We start from the raw sequence: 15,435 nt of genomic DNA, 5'->3' as shown, positions 1-15,435 counted from the left end.
AGTAAGAATTTATAAANAAATCTTGCTCTGGAATGAAAATGAAACCGATAAAATAATCTTACCCTTAGCAGTAAATTATGATTTTGAGAAAAATGTATCTTATGTACAGAGATCACTACACTGAGTTTTCAAAAGAAACCAAAAAGTCATCAAGGTAATCAGAGGACTGGAAAAAAGACAACTGCCTTTTTTTTTGTAACCTTCTGTGTATCATTTTTTATTTAAGCCAAATATATGACCGAGAAGTAGGCTCTCCCCTCCGCTGGAAGGTCCAAGGAGGATTATAAAACTCCTATGGCTTTCACGGGTCATTGTATCAAGCTGCCTGTAAGGGCACAAGTGAGCAGGGCTTGTCAGTCAAGTGCCTACAGTGAAAAATGTAAGAGCCCAAGGTATCCCTTGAAGCTAGAAAACCATATTTGAATCTTTTGTACTAAATCTTTTGAGTTGAGACTTAGCTTCGTTATGTTGCATGAAGTCAGGGTGCACGGGATGTTACTGACAGAATAATTGTAATATAAAACATTAATAAAAATACTGAACACCAAATTATTAATATGTTCAGAGGCTTCAAATATTTGACTACTTGATTTTTTTCCCCCTCAAGTTTTAGGATTGTGGAAAAGAAAGTCTCACGTCTATCCTATGTTCCTTAAGCAGAGAGAAAGGAGTGCAGCTGGATAGAACCTTGAAATACGGAAAGAGAAAGTTCTACCTTCCATCACTGTCGTCTAATTCAATCTTATATTGTATGCGAATGTACAATTAATTCCAGGTGCTGTCTCATGCAATCCAAAATTTTCTTTTATACTGAAGACTCATACGACTGACTGATTGATGCCAATTTTGGCACTTGTATAGTTGCTCAAATTTATTAGCTGATTTTTTTTCCGATACACCAAGATCACTTGGAAGCTAACCCTAGTCTTAAGGATGCTAAGCACTGAATGCACCGGAAACTAAATCCATGCTCCCCCGTTGTGCAGCAAGCTGTGTTCCAAACCCCCACACGTGGCTCCGAGAGCCTTCGAGGCAGCAGGGAAGGGGATCTGTACGTGGGCCACAGAGCTTCGCCCGTGCACTCGACTCAAACACAACTCTGATTTTGTCGGTTTGGAAAATGGCTTCCAGCAAGATCTGCAGGGTTATACTGTTTTTTCAAAAAAATACAAGTCTGAAAAACCACTGATGCGATAATGAAAATATTCAACACCCAAATCACAATGAAATGCCTGAAACGTAAGACAGTTTATGATTAGCCTCCACTTGGTTACGGATTTAACAGCAGGGGCAACAGAGTTTAGAGACTGAAGACGTGTAAGGAAAAACGGAAGGCACGAGGCTGTGCTGACTTTATGAGGTCCAGTGTGTGAAGCCAAAATTACTTTAAAAAAATTTTTTTAATGTTTTATTTATTTCTGAGAGAGAGAAAGAGAGAGAGAGAGAGAGAGAGAGAGAGAAAGCGGGGGAGAGGCAGAGAGAGAAGGAGAAACAGAATCTGAAACAGGCTCCAGGCTCTGAGCTGTCAGCACAGAGCTCAACTTGGGGGCTCCAACCTACGAACCATGAGATCATGACCTGAGGCGAAGTCCGATGCTTAACTGACTAAGCCCCCCAGGCACCCCTGAAGCCAAAATCACGAATAGGAAGCACATGTAGCTAATCTTGATCCAAGTGCTGAAGAGAAGCTAGCTATTAAGTAGATGTAAAGAGGTCTTCAATTTCAGCAAAAGTAGAAAACACAGACCCTGATCACCTTTTCCTATTTCTTATAATTGGGTAACATTTCCCTTTTCTTATAATTGGTAACACTACTTAGGCGATCTTTAATTAACTTCATTCATAGGTAACAGGATTACTAAGGCTGCTCCTAGGTTACGGTTTAAACACATGTGAGCTAACAGGAAAGTTGACGGAGCCCTGGCCTATTAAAACTCATGACGGAGGACAACAAGAACTGTGGATTTAGGATTATAAAAAGAGGCAGTGGAATGTAACTAGTACTTGTCTCCGTCGCATTCCATACTGACAGAATTAAAAACAGAAAAAAAAACCTAGTCATGATTCTTCGATTCTTTCTGTAGTCTCTCAGGATGCTTTTTACAACAGTAAGAGAAATGGGACATGGCCGGCTAGCCTGTAAGTAATACCCAGGATACTCACCGAGGGGGAAATTAAGCTGTCCTTTAATTAAAGGTAAGCCCCGATTATGCTGGGGCATAAAAAGCATTCCGCGGAGAGGCTATCTAGTAGAAATACAATGTGAGCCACGTACATAATTTTAAGTGATCTAATATAGTACATTTTACAGGTAGAAAACAGTTGGAATAATTTTAGTAAGATTTTGTTTAACTCGACTTATCAAAAATTATCGTTTTAACATAACACATAAGTTATACAGAGATTTCATATGCTTTTTCAAAATGTGGATTGCACTGTACACTTATAGACTATCTCATCTGGCTCAAAGCCACATGGGTCCTTGCACAGAATTTTGATTTTTGTTGAGAACCAAACCCACATACGCATGAACTCCGGCATTTCACAGTCCCTCTGGCAGTGTAAACCAAACACCCAGGCTTGGTGTCAAGAAGGATTTACCTGATCGTGTCAGGGATGTACCTAAATGGCAAACAGGCAGAAGGACAACAAACCCACCAAGGAAGTGGAGGCTAACTTTATAGAGCCTGGGTGAGATGACCTTCAGTATTCCCATTTACACTGAAATGAGTTCTCAAGTTCACAAAACCTCACAAACCAGATCAGATACATGAAAGCCTTTGTGGTTTTAAAAGATCAGAAGCTAAATCCCATTTATACAGATTGCTAAACTCTGTATTTTATAAATATTTGGGTTTACCCCACTGGTCTTGATACAAAGAAAACTTAATTGCGACAACTTCCACGCATTCCCTGCTCATACTCTGGCTCTAAAATCTGTATCTGATTTCTGTTCATGCTTTAAGGGAACGACTCCAGTGTGTGACCTGGAGAGCTTGTCTACATCCCTGTTAACCTTGGCATTTGTACTAACACCAGCTGGTTCCTATCACAAGCCTTTTTTGGGGGTGGAAATAGAAATGCTTAATTTCTCTGTTCTCTGCCATTAGATTAGTATACAAGAGCAATGAATACTCTTAGGTCATCTTTTTCCCCCCAGTTGTCCATAATTTAACCTTTGCATTTATTTTCAAATATAATTATGTCTTCTTGTCTGCAATCTTAGTGCTGAAATCCTCTAAATTTTTCTACAGAGTGAACTTTTTTAAAGGCCAGTTTCATAGGCCACTCTTCCCTTGTGTCAAGATTTTGGTGGCTCCTCATCATTATCAGAGAGGCAATACAAGCACGGACCCTAGTGGCCGAAAGTGGTCCACCTGAGATTATTAGCAAAGAAAATATTTACCTTAATACTCTGTACAAATAAGCACCAGTAAAGCCCACCTACTAGTTAGGAGATTTGATCTAAACCCAGAAATCCTGGTTTCCTGACCAAGACAGAGGACTGCCACGATGTGGGGAAGGGATGGAGAGAATTTTCAATAATTTGTTCAACATTCCACTCAACAAGACAATCTGTGATACATCATCATAGGGAGGGACCGATGAGGCTCCGGTTTTTTTCTTGTTGTTTACTACTCACATAATGGGTAGAAACTAAAGCATAATATGGAGATACAGTTCACTATCATGAAGCCGTCAGGTGACCAGGTGATGGAAGCCTACTGAAGAAATCAAGGATCTGGGTTGGGAAGATAACAGGGAGGAGGACCCTGAGCACACCTTGTCGCATGGATACACTAACAGCTACACCCATATAACTCATTCTGAAAATGGCCTGAAGACTGGCAGAACAGACCTTTCACAATTAATCGGAGGAAGGAGGCTACATTGAAGAGGGTGGGGAGGTGGAGCCCTGGTTGGGAACCTAACCTCTGGTGGGAATACCCACAAGTGGGAGGGAATCATCAGCAGGGAGAAGCAAGGGGATCTGACCCCACGCCAGGTGCCCATGGCCCCAGGGGACCCGCGCTGGGAAGAAGAGCCCACCAACATCTGGCTTTGAAAACCACTGGGGCTGAACTTCAGGAGCTTTAAAAATCAGCAGGGCTCAACTCAGGGAACCACAAAAATCCGTGGGCTTAATGCCAGCAGAGCCAGAGGGCAACAGGAAACCGAGTCCCCGCCCCTAAAGAGCCAGTATAGTAAATCACTCCCTCGAGACACTTGAGTAGCAGTTTGAAAAGTGCCTGGAGTATATGTGTAAGAGGTTTATTGACTAACCGGAGAATGTGTGATGGAAGGGGCGAGAACCGTGGCTTTCTCCAGGAGCAAGAGTGCTGACGGGGGCCATTTCGGAGCCCCAGCCCAGAGAGCCAGACGCTGGCAGGACAGCCCTAGCAACTCCACCTCTACCTTGCTACCACCCCAAACCCTGCCCTGGCATCACCTGCAGACTCGCCCCATCTCATCCGCCCACCCTGGCAGGCAGGCCTCCAGAGCGGCTTGTGTCCCACCACACCCTGCAGGCAACCCCAGAGGGCCCAGCGGCACCAGGAGTGAGTGACTCTGGCCCCGGGGGGGGGAGAGAGGACCCCCCACTGGTGTGCTTACAGCTCCAGCAGGCCAGCCTCGTAGCTGGTCGCAGAGCGGGCACCTGCAGACGTGGCAGAGAGACCAAAGGCACACGCCCTGTCTGATGGCCAGCTCCACGCACCAGCAAGAGCCGCCCCGTGGTTGTGCCTGCGGTTGTGGCAGAGAAGCTAACTGCAGACACCTAGGCTGACGGCTGGCTTGCCCACCCCCCAACCATGGCAGTGGCCTCAGGCCTCTCAACAGTATGGGGACCAAACCCTGCTCAGTATGCCCACACTGGACAAAGCAGGTCAATGCCGCTTGCTGGGTTGAGAGCAATCCAGATGAGCCACACGGCAAGGAGTGTGCGGTCCACACAGGGAACACACCACAGAACCTCTTCTGCACGAGGCCGCTGCAAGATTATCATTCAGAACAGGATAAGAAATAGTTTCCCAGATAAACAAAAATTAAAGACCATCACCACTAAACCAGCCTTACAGGAAACATTAGAGGGAATCCTTCAAAAGTGAAAAGCAAAGGCCATAACTAGAAGAAAATTATGGAAGGAAACTTAACAGATAAAAGCAAATATAAAGTACATTTAGTAGATTACTTACAGTATGGAAGATTGAACATAAAAGTAATAAAATCAATTATATTCATATAAATTAGTCAAGGGGTACACAAAAAAGTTGGAAAATATGACATCTATGTATAAGACATGGTGGGGGAATAAAAATTTAGTGCTTTTAGAATACGTTCCAATTTAAGTGATCATCAACTTATATAGTCTGTTACACACATGTTATGTATCAACCCAATGATAACCACAAATCAAAAATGTATAAGAGATCTGCAAATGATGAAAAGAAAGGAATCTAAGCACAACACTAAAGAAAGCTATCAAAACACAAGGGAAGAGAGAAAAAGGAACAGAGAACTTAAAAAAACAAAAAACAAAACAAAACAAAAAACCCTGCCACCAGCAAACAACGAGGAAAATGGCAATAAGTACATAGCTGTCAATAATTACTTTTTTTTTTTTACAAATAGTTTATTGTCAAATTAGTTTCCAGATAACACTCAGTGCTCATCCCCACAAGTGTCCTCCTCCTTCCCCTCATCTGGGGAAGGAAGCCGACATCCAGGTCAGGAAGCATGGAGAGCCCCCAGGAAGATCCTCATCAAGACACATAATAAAGAAAATGGCAAAAAGTAGTGATAAAGAGGAATTTAAAAAGCAGCAAGTGGAAGAAAACAGCTACATACAAGGGAAATCCCATACGGCTATCTGCTGAGTTTTTGGCAGAAACTTTACAGGCAAGGTAAAGTTTTGGGTTAAACTCTGCAGGAATGGCAGGATATATTTCAAAGTGCTGAAAGAAAGAAAAAACCACTTTTTTCCGAGAATACTCTACCCANATCCTCCTATATATGCAAACATATGATATTTGTCCTTCTCTGCCTGTCAATAATTACTTTAAATATAAATGGAATAAATGCTCCAATCAAAAGACATAGGGTGGGGGCACCTGGGTGGCTCAGCTGGTTAAGTGTCAGACCTCAGCTCAGGTCATGATCTCACGGTTCATGGGTTCAAGCCCCACGTCAGGCTCTGTGCTGACAGCTAGCTCAGAGCCTGGAGCCTGCTTCCGATTCTGTATCTCCCTCTCTCTCTGACCCTTCCCTGCTCACACTGTCTCTCTCTCTCTCTCTCAGAAATAAATAAAACATTTTAAAAAATTAAAAAGACAGAGTGACTGAATAATTAAAAAACAAGACCATTCTCTATGCTGCCTACAATAGACTCATTTTAGACCTAAAGACACATACAAAAGGAAAGTGAAGGGGTAGAAAAACATATACCATGCTTTTGGGAGCCCTCCAAAAGCAAGGGTGGCAATACTCATATGAGACACAATAAGACTTTAAAACAAAGACTATATAGCAAGAGACAGAGGACATTACATAATGATAAAGGGATCAACCCAGTAAGAAGATAGAACAATTCTAAATATCTGTGTTCTCAACACAGGAGAACCTCAATACAGTAAGCAAATATTAACAGACATAAAGGGAGAAAATGAGAGTAACAAGAGTAATAGCAGACTTTAACCCTCCACTTACATCAATGGAAAAATCGCCCAAAGAGAAAATCAACAAGGAAGTGGTGGCTTGGACACATCAGAGCAGCTGGACCTAAAAGACAGAGAGAAAACATCTCCTCCCACAAGGGCAGAATGTACAATTCTTAACGTGCACACGGACCACTCTCCAGAACAGATTATATGGTAGGGTACAGAGCAAGTCTCAATAAATTTGAGACTGAAATCGTATCAAGCATCTCTTTTGACCACAACTGCATAAAACTAGAAATCAATTATAAGAAAAAATCGGGAAAGAACAAGAATGCAGGGAGACTAAAAAACATGCTACTAAACAATTAAAAGGTCAACTGAAATATCAAAGAGGAAATTTAAAAATACATGGAGACAAATGAAAATGAAAGCAAATGGTCCAAAATCTTTGGGACACAACAAGAGCACTGTAAGGGGCAAGTTTATAACAATACAGGCCTATCTCAAGAAACAAGAAAAATATCACATAACCTAACTATACACCTGGAGACACTAGAAAAAGAAGAACAAAATCCAAGCTAGAAGAAGGATGGGAAGAATAAAGATTAAAGCAGACATAAATGAAAGAGAGACCAAAAAACAATAGAAAAACCCTCAATGGAACCAAGAGATGGTTCTTTGAAAAGATAAGCAAAACTGATAAATCTTTAGGGACAATGATCAAGAAAAAAAAAGAGGACATAAATAAAATAAGAAATGAAAAGAGGTAACAATGAACACCACAGAAATAGGTTTAGAAAGGAATTATCATAAAAAATTATATACCAACAAACTGGATAACCAAGAAAAAATGGGTAAATTCCTAGAAACATACAATCTTCCAAGACGGAGTCAGGAAGGAATAGCAACATTCAAGAGACTGATTATTATTAATGACACTGAATCAGTAATCAAAAAACCCCCAACAAACAGATGTCCAGGACCAGATAGTTTCACAGGTTAATTTTACTCAGCATTAAAGAAGAGTCAATACTTATTCTTTTCAACTACTCCAAAAAAAACAGAAGATGAAGATAAACTTCCAAATTTGTTCTATGAGGCCAGCATTAACCAGATACCAAAACCAGACAAGGCTCTACAAAGTAAGAAAACTACATGCCAATATCTCTGGTGAACACAGATGCAACAATTCTCAACAAACTATAAGCAAACCGAATTAACAAATACATTAAAAAGTCATTCATCATAATCAAGTTTATTCCAGGGATGCAAATGTGGTCCAATATTTGTAATCAGCATGATATATCAACAAGAGGAAGAATAAAAATCATACGATGTTCTCAATGCAGAAAAAGCATTTTGACAAAATACCATACTCATTCGTGATAAAAATTCTCAACAAAGTGGGTACAGAGGGAACATACCTCAACAAAGTAAAGCCTACATATGGCAAACCCAAAGCTAATGTCATATTTAATGGTGAAAGCCTGAAAGCTTTTCCTTTAAAATCAGGAACAAGAGAATGGTATCTGCTGTCACCAACCTTTACTTAACTTGGTACTGGAAGTCCTGGTCACAATAATCAGACAAATACAAGAAATAAAAGGCATTCAAACTGGTAAGGAAGTAGAGACACTGTCACTTTCTGCAGATGACTTAATATTGTACATAGAAAATACTAAAGACTCCACTAAAAACTACTAGAACTGATAATTTGAGTAAAGTTGCAGGATACAAAATTAATACACAGAAATATGTTGCATTTCTATACACTAAAAACAAGGGGGAAGAAAGAGAATTTGAGAAAGCAATTCTAGGTACAACTGCACCAAAAAGAATAAAATGCCTGGGAACAAATTTAACCAAGGAGTGAAAGACCTATCCTGACAAAACTAGAAGATATTGATTTAAAAAAAAAATTATAGGGGCGCCTGGGTGGCTTAGCCGGTTGGGCGTCTGACTTTCACTTAGGTCATGATCTCGCAGTTCGTGGGTTCGAGCCCCGCATCGGGCTCTGTGCTGACTGCCAGCACAGAGCCTGGAGCCTGTTTCGGAGTCTCTATCTCCCTCTCTCTCTGACCCTCCCCTGCTCACGCTGTCTCTCTCTCTCTCTCCTAGAGGTAAAATAAAAATATTAAAAAAATTAAAAAATAAATAAAAAAATTATAGATGATTCAAATGGATAGATATACCATGTTTATGGATTTGAAGAATATTGCTAAAATGTCCATACTATCCAAAGCTATCTATAGATTCAACGCAGTCCCTATCAAAAACCAGTAGCATTTTTCACAAAACTAGAATAGTACTAAAATCTGTACAGAACCACAAAAGAATCTGAGTGGCGGAATCAATCTTGAAAAAGAAGAACAGCTGGAAATATCACAATTCCAGATTTCAAGATATACTGCAAGGCTCTATGAATCAAAACAGTATGATACTGGCACATAAACACTTAGATCAATGTAACAGGCTAGAGGTCCCAGAAATAAACCTACACCCATAGGGTCAGTTAATCTATGACAAAGGAGAGAAGAATATACACTGGGGAAAAGACAGTCCCTTCAATAAATGGTGCTGGGAAAACTGGAGAGCTAAATGCAAAAGAAGGAAATTGGACCACTTTCTTACTCCAAAATACGTGTTTCTAAATAAATTATTTCCAAAGTAAATATTTCTTTCCACAAAAAAACCCCTCAAAATGGATTAAAGACCTAAATTTAAGACCTGAAACCACAAAACTCCTAGAAGAAAACAAAGGCAATACTTTTTTTGACATCAACTATGGAAACATTTTTCTAGATATGTCTTCTTAGGCAAGGGAAACAGAAGCAAAAATAAGCTATTGCAAGTACACCAAAATAAGTTTTTGCACATAGGAAATGAACAAAATGAAAAGGCATCCTACTGACTGGGGGAAGATATTTGCAAATGATATAACTGATAAGGGTTATATCCAAAATATCTAAAGAATTCATACAACTCAACACCAAAAAATCAAACTAGCAAGGGTGTAGAGAGAAGGGAACCCTCGTGCACTGCTGGTGGGAATGCAAACTGGTGCCCCCACTGTGAAAAACAGCAGAGAGATTTCCTCAATAAATTAAAAAAAGAAACACTACATGATGCAGTAATTCTACTACTAGGTATTTACCCAAAGAAAGGGAAAATGGTAATTCAAAAAGACATATGCACCCCTATATTTACTTCGGCATTATATCCAATAGCCAAGATAAGGAAGCAATCTCAGTGTTCCATCTATAGTTAAATAGATAAAGAAGACACAGTTATACACACACACACACACACACACAAAGAATATTGGTCATAAAAAAGAGTGACATCTTGCCATTTGTGACAACAGGGATGGACTTAGAGAGTACCAGGCTAAGGGACACAGATCAGGCTAAGAAAGACAATAGGAAATACTCTATGGCTTCCCTTCTATGTGGAATCTAAGAAACAAAACAAATGAGCAAACAACAAGAGAGGAAAAAAACACACTTAAACATAGAGAACAAACTAGTGGCTGCCGCTGGGAAAGCTGGTGGGGCGTGGGTGCAATAGTAAGGGGAATCAGAGGCACAAACTTCCAGACAGAAGGTAAGTAAGTCATGGAGATGACAGACAGACCACAGGGAGTAACAGTCAATATTACTGTTCTACTGTTACACGGTGACTCCACTCATCACAGTGCACACTGAGTCTACAGAATTGTCAGATTGATACGTTGTACACCTGAAACCAATAAAACATGGTCTGTGAGTTATACCTCAATAAAAAAGAAATCAAGGAATCTCAGTAATCCGATTGCACTGACACCCAAGTTATCACACTCCCATCCCTGATGGCTCAGGACTGTACTTTGTTAATGACCTGACCGGTCATCTGGTAACTTCAGCTACAGGTAAAATAAAAGAGCACTGGATGTATTTACGGAAAAATGTAAATTTAAACTACTGGATACATGTGGACTGAGACGAATTCAATACTCCACTGCTGAACTACCTTCAGTTTAATGGAATCACAGAGTTTGAAAAATTATAAGGCTACTTGGAGAAAATGAAAATCACAGTAGCCTAAGAATTTCACTTCAGAAATATGATAAATATTAATATCTGAGGCATACATTTCATGGAATATCTACATTATCAAGTATCTGTCCCATTAAGGAGACAGGCCTATAGGTCGAATGACCAATTTGCTAAATTACTGAGAGAGATTTTTTTTTTTTTTTTAAGGAATTAAAACCAGCTGCACTTTTTGTCAGGATTTGTTAGTCCAGCTCCACTCAATATAAATTTCATTCTGTTTCATATTTCAGAAACCAAACAGGTTTCGAATTCTTAATATTTATATGCAAAAGTTTAGGGCTTTCTCCAAACTTAGTTCACCTTCTACTTTACTATACTTTTGTCCTCCATATACTTAGCACTGAAAAAGGTATCACAAATTGTGCTGGACTAAGTTCTGGGTAACTGTCAATTTTGAGTGAAATGTAATGTACCCACAGCTTCTATGAATGTGGCACATTTTAAAAAGCATNATAAAAAAATAAAAAGCATATTAATCAGGGGCGCCTGGGTAGCTCAGTCAGTTCGGCGTCTTGATTTCAGCTCAGGTCATGATTTCCCGGTTCCTGAGTTTGAGCCCTGAGTTGGGCTTCACACTGACAGCACGGAGCCTGTGTGAGATTCTCTCTCCCACCCTCTCTGCCCCTCCCCTGCTCATGTATGCGTGTGCCCTCTCTCAAAATAAATAAACATAAAAGAAAATAAAGCCTATTACTCGATGGGGAGTAGAAGACGCTCCCTCCAAGGCAACACAGTAGGAGCCCCACCATCCTGGGACCTCCAGCGTCTGTCTCGGCTACGCGGCTCGTCTCTGGGCAACTTTGAAGGCCCTGGATTTGAGATGCAAGGATGCAAGTCTCCAAGTCTCCTTTACGAAACTGTAGAAATCCTCACAGAAAACCACAGATATAAAACTGAAGCCCAAATAAAAATATTCCTATAAATTGTACAAGTAGAATGGACTGCTAAATTGCTATGCTTATTAAATATTGAAAAAACCTGGATAACAAAGTATTCATTACATGAGTTACTATATTCTAGACTGAAACCTAGAATATAGCACTAATGCAATAAACATAATTTACTGAATACCTATTTCATATCAGCACTTGGTATTAATTACCTTTAATTCTAATAATAAGCCTGTAAGAAATTCCCCTTTTTCAGTTCAGAAAAGTGAGGCTGGAAAGTTTTAACAATTCAGAATCACAAAGGTGGTATATAAAGAACTAATTTAAACATTTTTTAAATGTTTTTGAGAGAGCAAGGGGGGGGAGGGGGAGAGGGCGCATGTGCGAAGAAGGGGCAGAGAGAGAGGGAGACAAACAATTTGAAGCAGGCTCCAGGCCCTGAGCCATCAGCACAGAGCCCAACGCAGGGCTCAGACCCATAAACTCTAAGACCCATAAACTCAGGTCATGACCTGAGCCCAGGTCAGACACTCAACCCACTGAGCCACCCAGGCATCCAAGACCTAATTTTTTTAGAAGTCTACTTTGGTAGTTTTAATAAAAGTGCCCTTGCTTTCCTACCTTTAATATCTAATTTATTATTATTATTTTTTAAATGTTTTATTCGCTTCTAGGAGAGAGAGAGAGAGACAACGTGAGCAGGGGAGGGTCAGAGAGAGAGAGGGAGTCACAGACTGAAACAAGCTCCAGGCTCTGAGCTGGCAGTCAGCACAAAGCCCGACGCGGGGCTCGAACCCACGAACCGCGAGACCGTGACCTAAGCAAAAGTCGGACGCTTAACCGACTAAGCCACCCAGGCGCCCCTTTTAATATGTAATTTAAAGAATCATTTTCTATCACTTCTATACTAGCATTTAAATGAAACCAAAATATACTCATCTTATATATGGAATAATTCAGCCTGAGAGATCAGAAAGAAGATAAAATAGTACTCTATTCTTAACTCATGCTTGTATTTACTTCTTATTTTGTGTACAAATATTATATAATAGGTTTGCTTATCATGAGTGGGAAATTATTTTGAAAAGTAAAAAGTATATTTTATGAGACGTGAAATGGATGAAATCTGTCTGCATTTCTGTTAAATTAAGATTATGAATCTGAAGTAGATATGTATTTTTAAATGACTTTTTTCTTTTTACTTTATGTAGATCTTATAAATGGCAGAATATAAAAGTTTACTATGAATTTTCATGAGTTCTGGCAGTTTCAAAGTTATGGATGTGGTACAACATTTTATTGTGACTGACAGTGTAATTCTGCTATAATAAAAATTTCCTGCCGACCTGTTCTGTCCTGAAATGCCTGAAGCACTTTGGTTTAAGTGTCAGATTAAAACATATGATGGAGAGGAGAACCGAATCTGCACTCTCCTATCTTCCCAGCCAGGGAAACAGGGCGGGGCCCCAAGGGTGTGGGGGGAGACGCTTGTTTTCATAATTATGTAAGAATAGATTGTTCAGATGCCTTCATTATGCCATCTATTTTTGAGCCAGTTTTCCTCTGGATGATTTTCACCATGTGGGAGAAGTGAAGTTTAGAGTCTTATGTAAATTTTCCATTATCCAAGTACCTTTCATTTCCATTGGGAACAGGTTTGGGTCGTAGGAGTTGATGTGAGGCTGACCCGACGGTGACATCAGTTACCTAAAGGACGTCCACCTCAGAAATTCACCGCTGTGGGCTCCAGGGCTTGTAAGTCTCCTGCCCCTTGCGCCTCTCCAGAAGTCCTTCACCTCCACCGCCACATAGTCCACCCGGGCCTTTCTCGTTTGCTCCTTCAGGACTGCGGTTCCAACGCTGAACCGTCCCAGGCTTCCCTACGGTCTTTGCCTGCTGTGGAGACCATTCCCCACACCCCCTCGTATTTAGGTTCATTCTTAAACCCAAAACTAAACAAAATCCTGCCCCAACATTCCTTCCTCCGTCAACTTTCTACAATACTGGTCCAGCTCTAGTTCCTCATTTCTTCTTCCTCTTATTTAAAGCAGGCTCTACGCCCACTGGTGGGCGCGGTCACAACCGGGAGATCGAGTGGCCTGCTGTCCCGACTGAGCCAGCCAGGCACCCCCACTCCCTCCCTTCTTGCCAGCCCGGTAAGCGGGCTTCTGTCTTCCATGCCACGTGGCATTCCTGCCGACAGTGACCTCCTGGCTGCCGGGGCCTCTCAGCTTGTGCCAGTACCGCCCACAGGGTAGTCTCTCCTTAGAGCCTGCTCTTCTTTGAGTTTGATGGCATTTGTATGTCCTTGGGTTTTTTTTTTTTAGCACTTTACTTTTTTCTAACTCTTGTATTTTTCACACTACTCTTTCCCTGAACCATCACTTTCTTTTGCTTCCTGATCTGTAAATGTGCACATTTCATGCGGAATGATTTCTGACACTGGCTATACATCTGAAATACCCTTGCCCTTAAAGAATATATGATTATGTGGGCTCAGCCATAGCCCTGTTGATTCACATTCTCCAAGTGTAGAACCCAAGACTTGCCCTGGTGATTCTGATATCTGACTATATTACAGGTGCCCCTCCAGAACCTTCCCTCATTACTCTCCCCCCTGGAATTTCATGATGTTTGACCTTACAAATGATCACTCTGTGAAGGTAACCGTTCAGTAGTTCTGGATTATTACAAGGAAAAAAACATGCTGTGACTAAGTTTGGGAAAGATTAAATAACGGAGAGGTTATTTTACTGAAAGACTTCTCAAGGCCATACATACACTTCACACTTCTATGCCACCTCAGGCCTTCTTTATTCCATTAGAAAGTGGTGTTTGCATCCAAACGGATGTACCTCCTATAATCCACTTTCATTTTTCCCCAAGTTTGGTTATTTAAGAGAGAGAGAAAGTGGGAATCAGGGAAGGGCAGAGAGATAGCAAGAGGGCGAGAATCCCAAGCAGGTTCTGTGTTGTCAGCGCAGGGCCCAGAACAGAGCTTGAACTCATGAACCACAAGATGAGCTGAAGTTGGCTGCTATACCTGACCTTAGCCAACAGGCTGAGAAGAGACTGAAGTTGGATGCTTAACCAACTGAGCCACCAGGTGCCCCTATAATCCACTGTAAACATCACTGCTAGATTATCAGCATAATGCACAACTGTACACTTACAGTCCTCTTCTCAAAAAAACTTCAATTATCTTTGGATTAGGGTCAAGTTTAAATTCTCTAGCTTGGCACTCAAGACCTTATAAGGTCTGGCTTGAACTTTTCACCTTGTTTATCTCTTTTTCTGCTAAAAAGTGTACACACTTTGAAGTCAGGCATATTTGGGTTTGAACTATGCTTTATCTTGGAGGAGCAATTCAAATCCTGTAAGTCCCATTTGCTTATAAATGAAGGAAAGAATACTTCCTGAAAAGGTTACTTTGAGGATGACAAGTTGGTCCTTCTCATACTCTGTGTAGAGTCCTCACTCTCACACTAAAAACAGTGGTTCTCAAACGTCAGTACACATTCTTGTTAGCTGGGCTGCTCGTTACATAAGGAGACGCATGAGCGACCCCTGGGTCTGGACTTGGTCAGTCTGTGTGGAGAGCTCGTAGGTGTCTAGAAATACACTGTCCAATATGGTGGCCACTAGCTGCGGGTAGCTATGGAGCACTTGAAGTAAGGCTCGTCTGAATGGAGATGTGCTGCAGGGGTAAGTAAGATACCCAATTTTAAGACTTAATATCAAAAGAATAAGGCAAAATATCTAATTAATACTGTTATCAATTACATATTGAAGTGA

The 15,435-nt window shown here is 40.8% G+C and overlaps 1 protein-coding gene and 1 long non-coding RNA gene across 3 annotated transcripts in view; one reads left to right on the top strand and one right to left on the bottom strand.

Moving 5' to 3' along the window:
* ZC3H12C (zinc finger CCCH-type containing 12C) overlaps positions 1 to 15,435 on the bottom strand; it is an 81,640-nt gene that overhangs the window by 31,441 nt on the left and 34,764 nt on the right. The window lies entirely within an intron of this gene.
* Positions 1 to 15,435, top strand: part of LOC144238785 (uncharacterized) — a 45,799-nt gene that overhangs the window by 23,342 nt on the left and 7,022 nt on the right. Inside the window, exon 9 of one of the 2 annotated variants that reach the window (XR_013337208.1) lies at positions 13,296 to 13,395. This is a non-coding gene — a long non-coding RNA (uncharacterized LOC144238785). Of the gene's footprint in view, positions 1 to 607; positions 2,076 to 13,295; positions 13,396 to 15,435 lie in introns of those variants that run through there. The other variant, XR_013337209.1, reaches the window with a different exon arrangement.

Source organism: Crocuta crocuta, unplaced genomic scaffold, assembly GCF_008692635.1.
Source record: "Crocuta crocuta isolate KB4526 unplaced genomic scaffold, BGI_CrCroc_1.0 scaffold854, whole genome shotgun sequence".
NCBI lineage: Eukaryota > Metazoa > Chordata > Mammalia > Carnivora > Hyaenidae > Crocuta > Crocuta crocuta.
The sequence above is the reverse complement of the archived record's forward strand: the minus strand, read 5'-3'. Positions and strand labels throughout refer to the sequence as shown.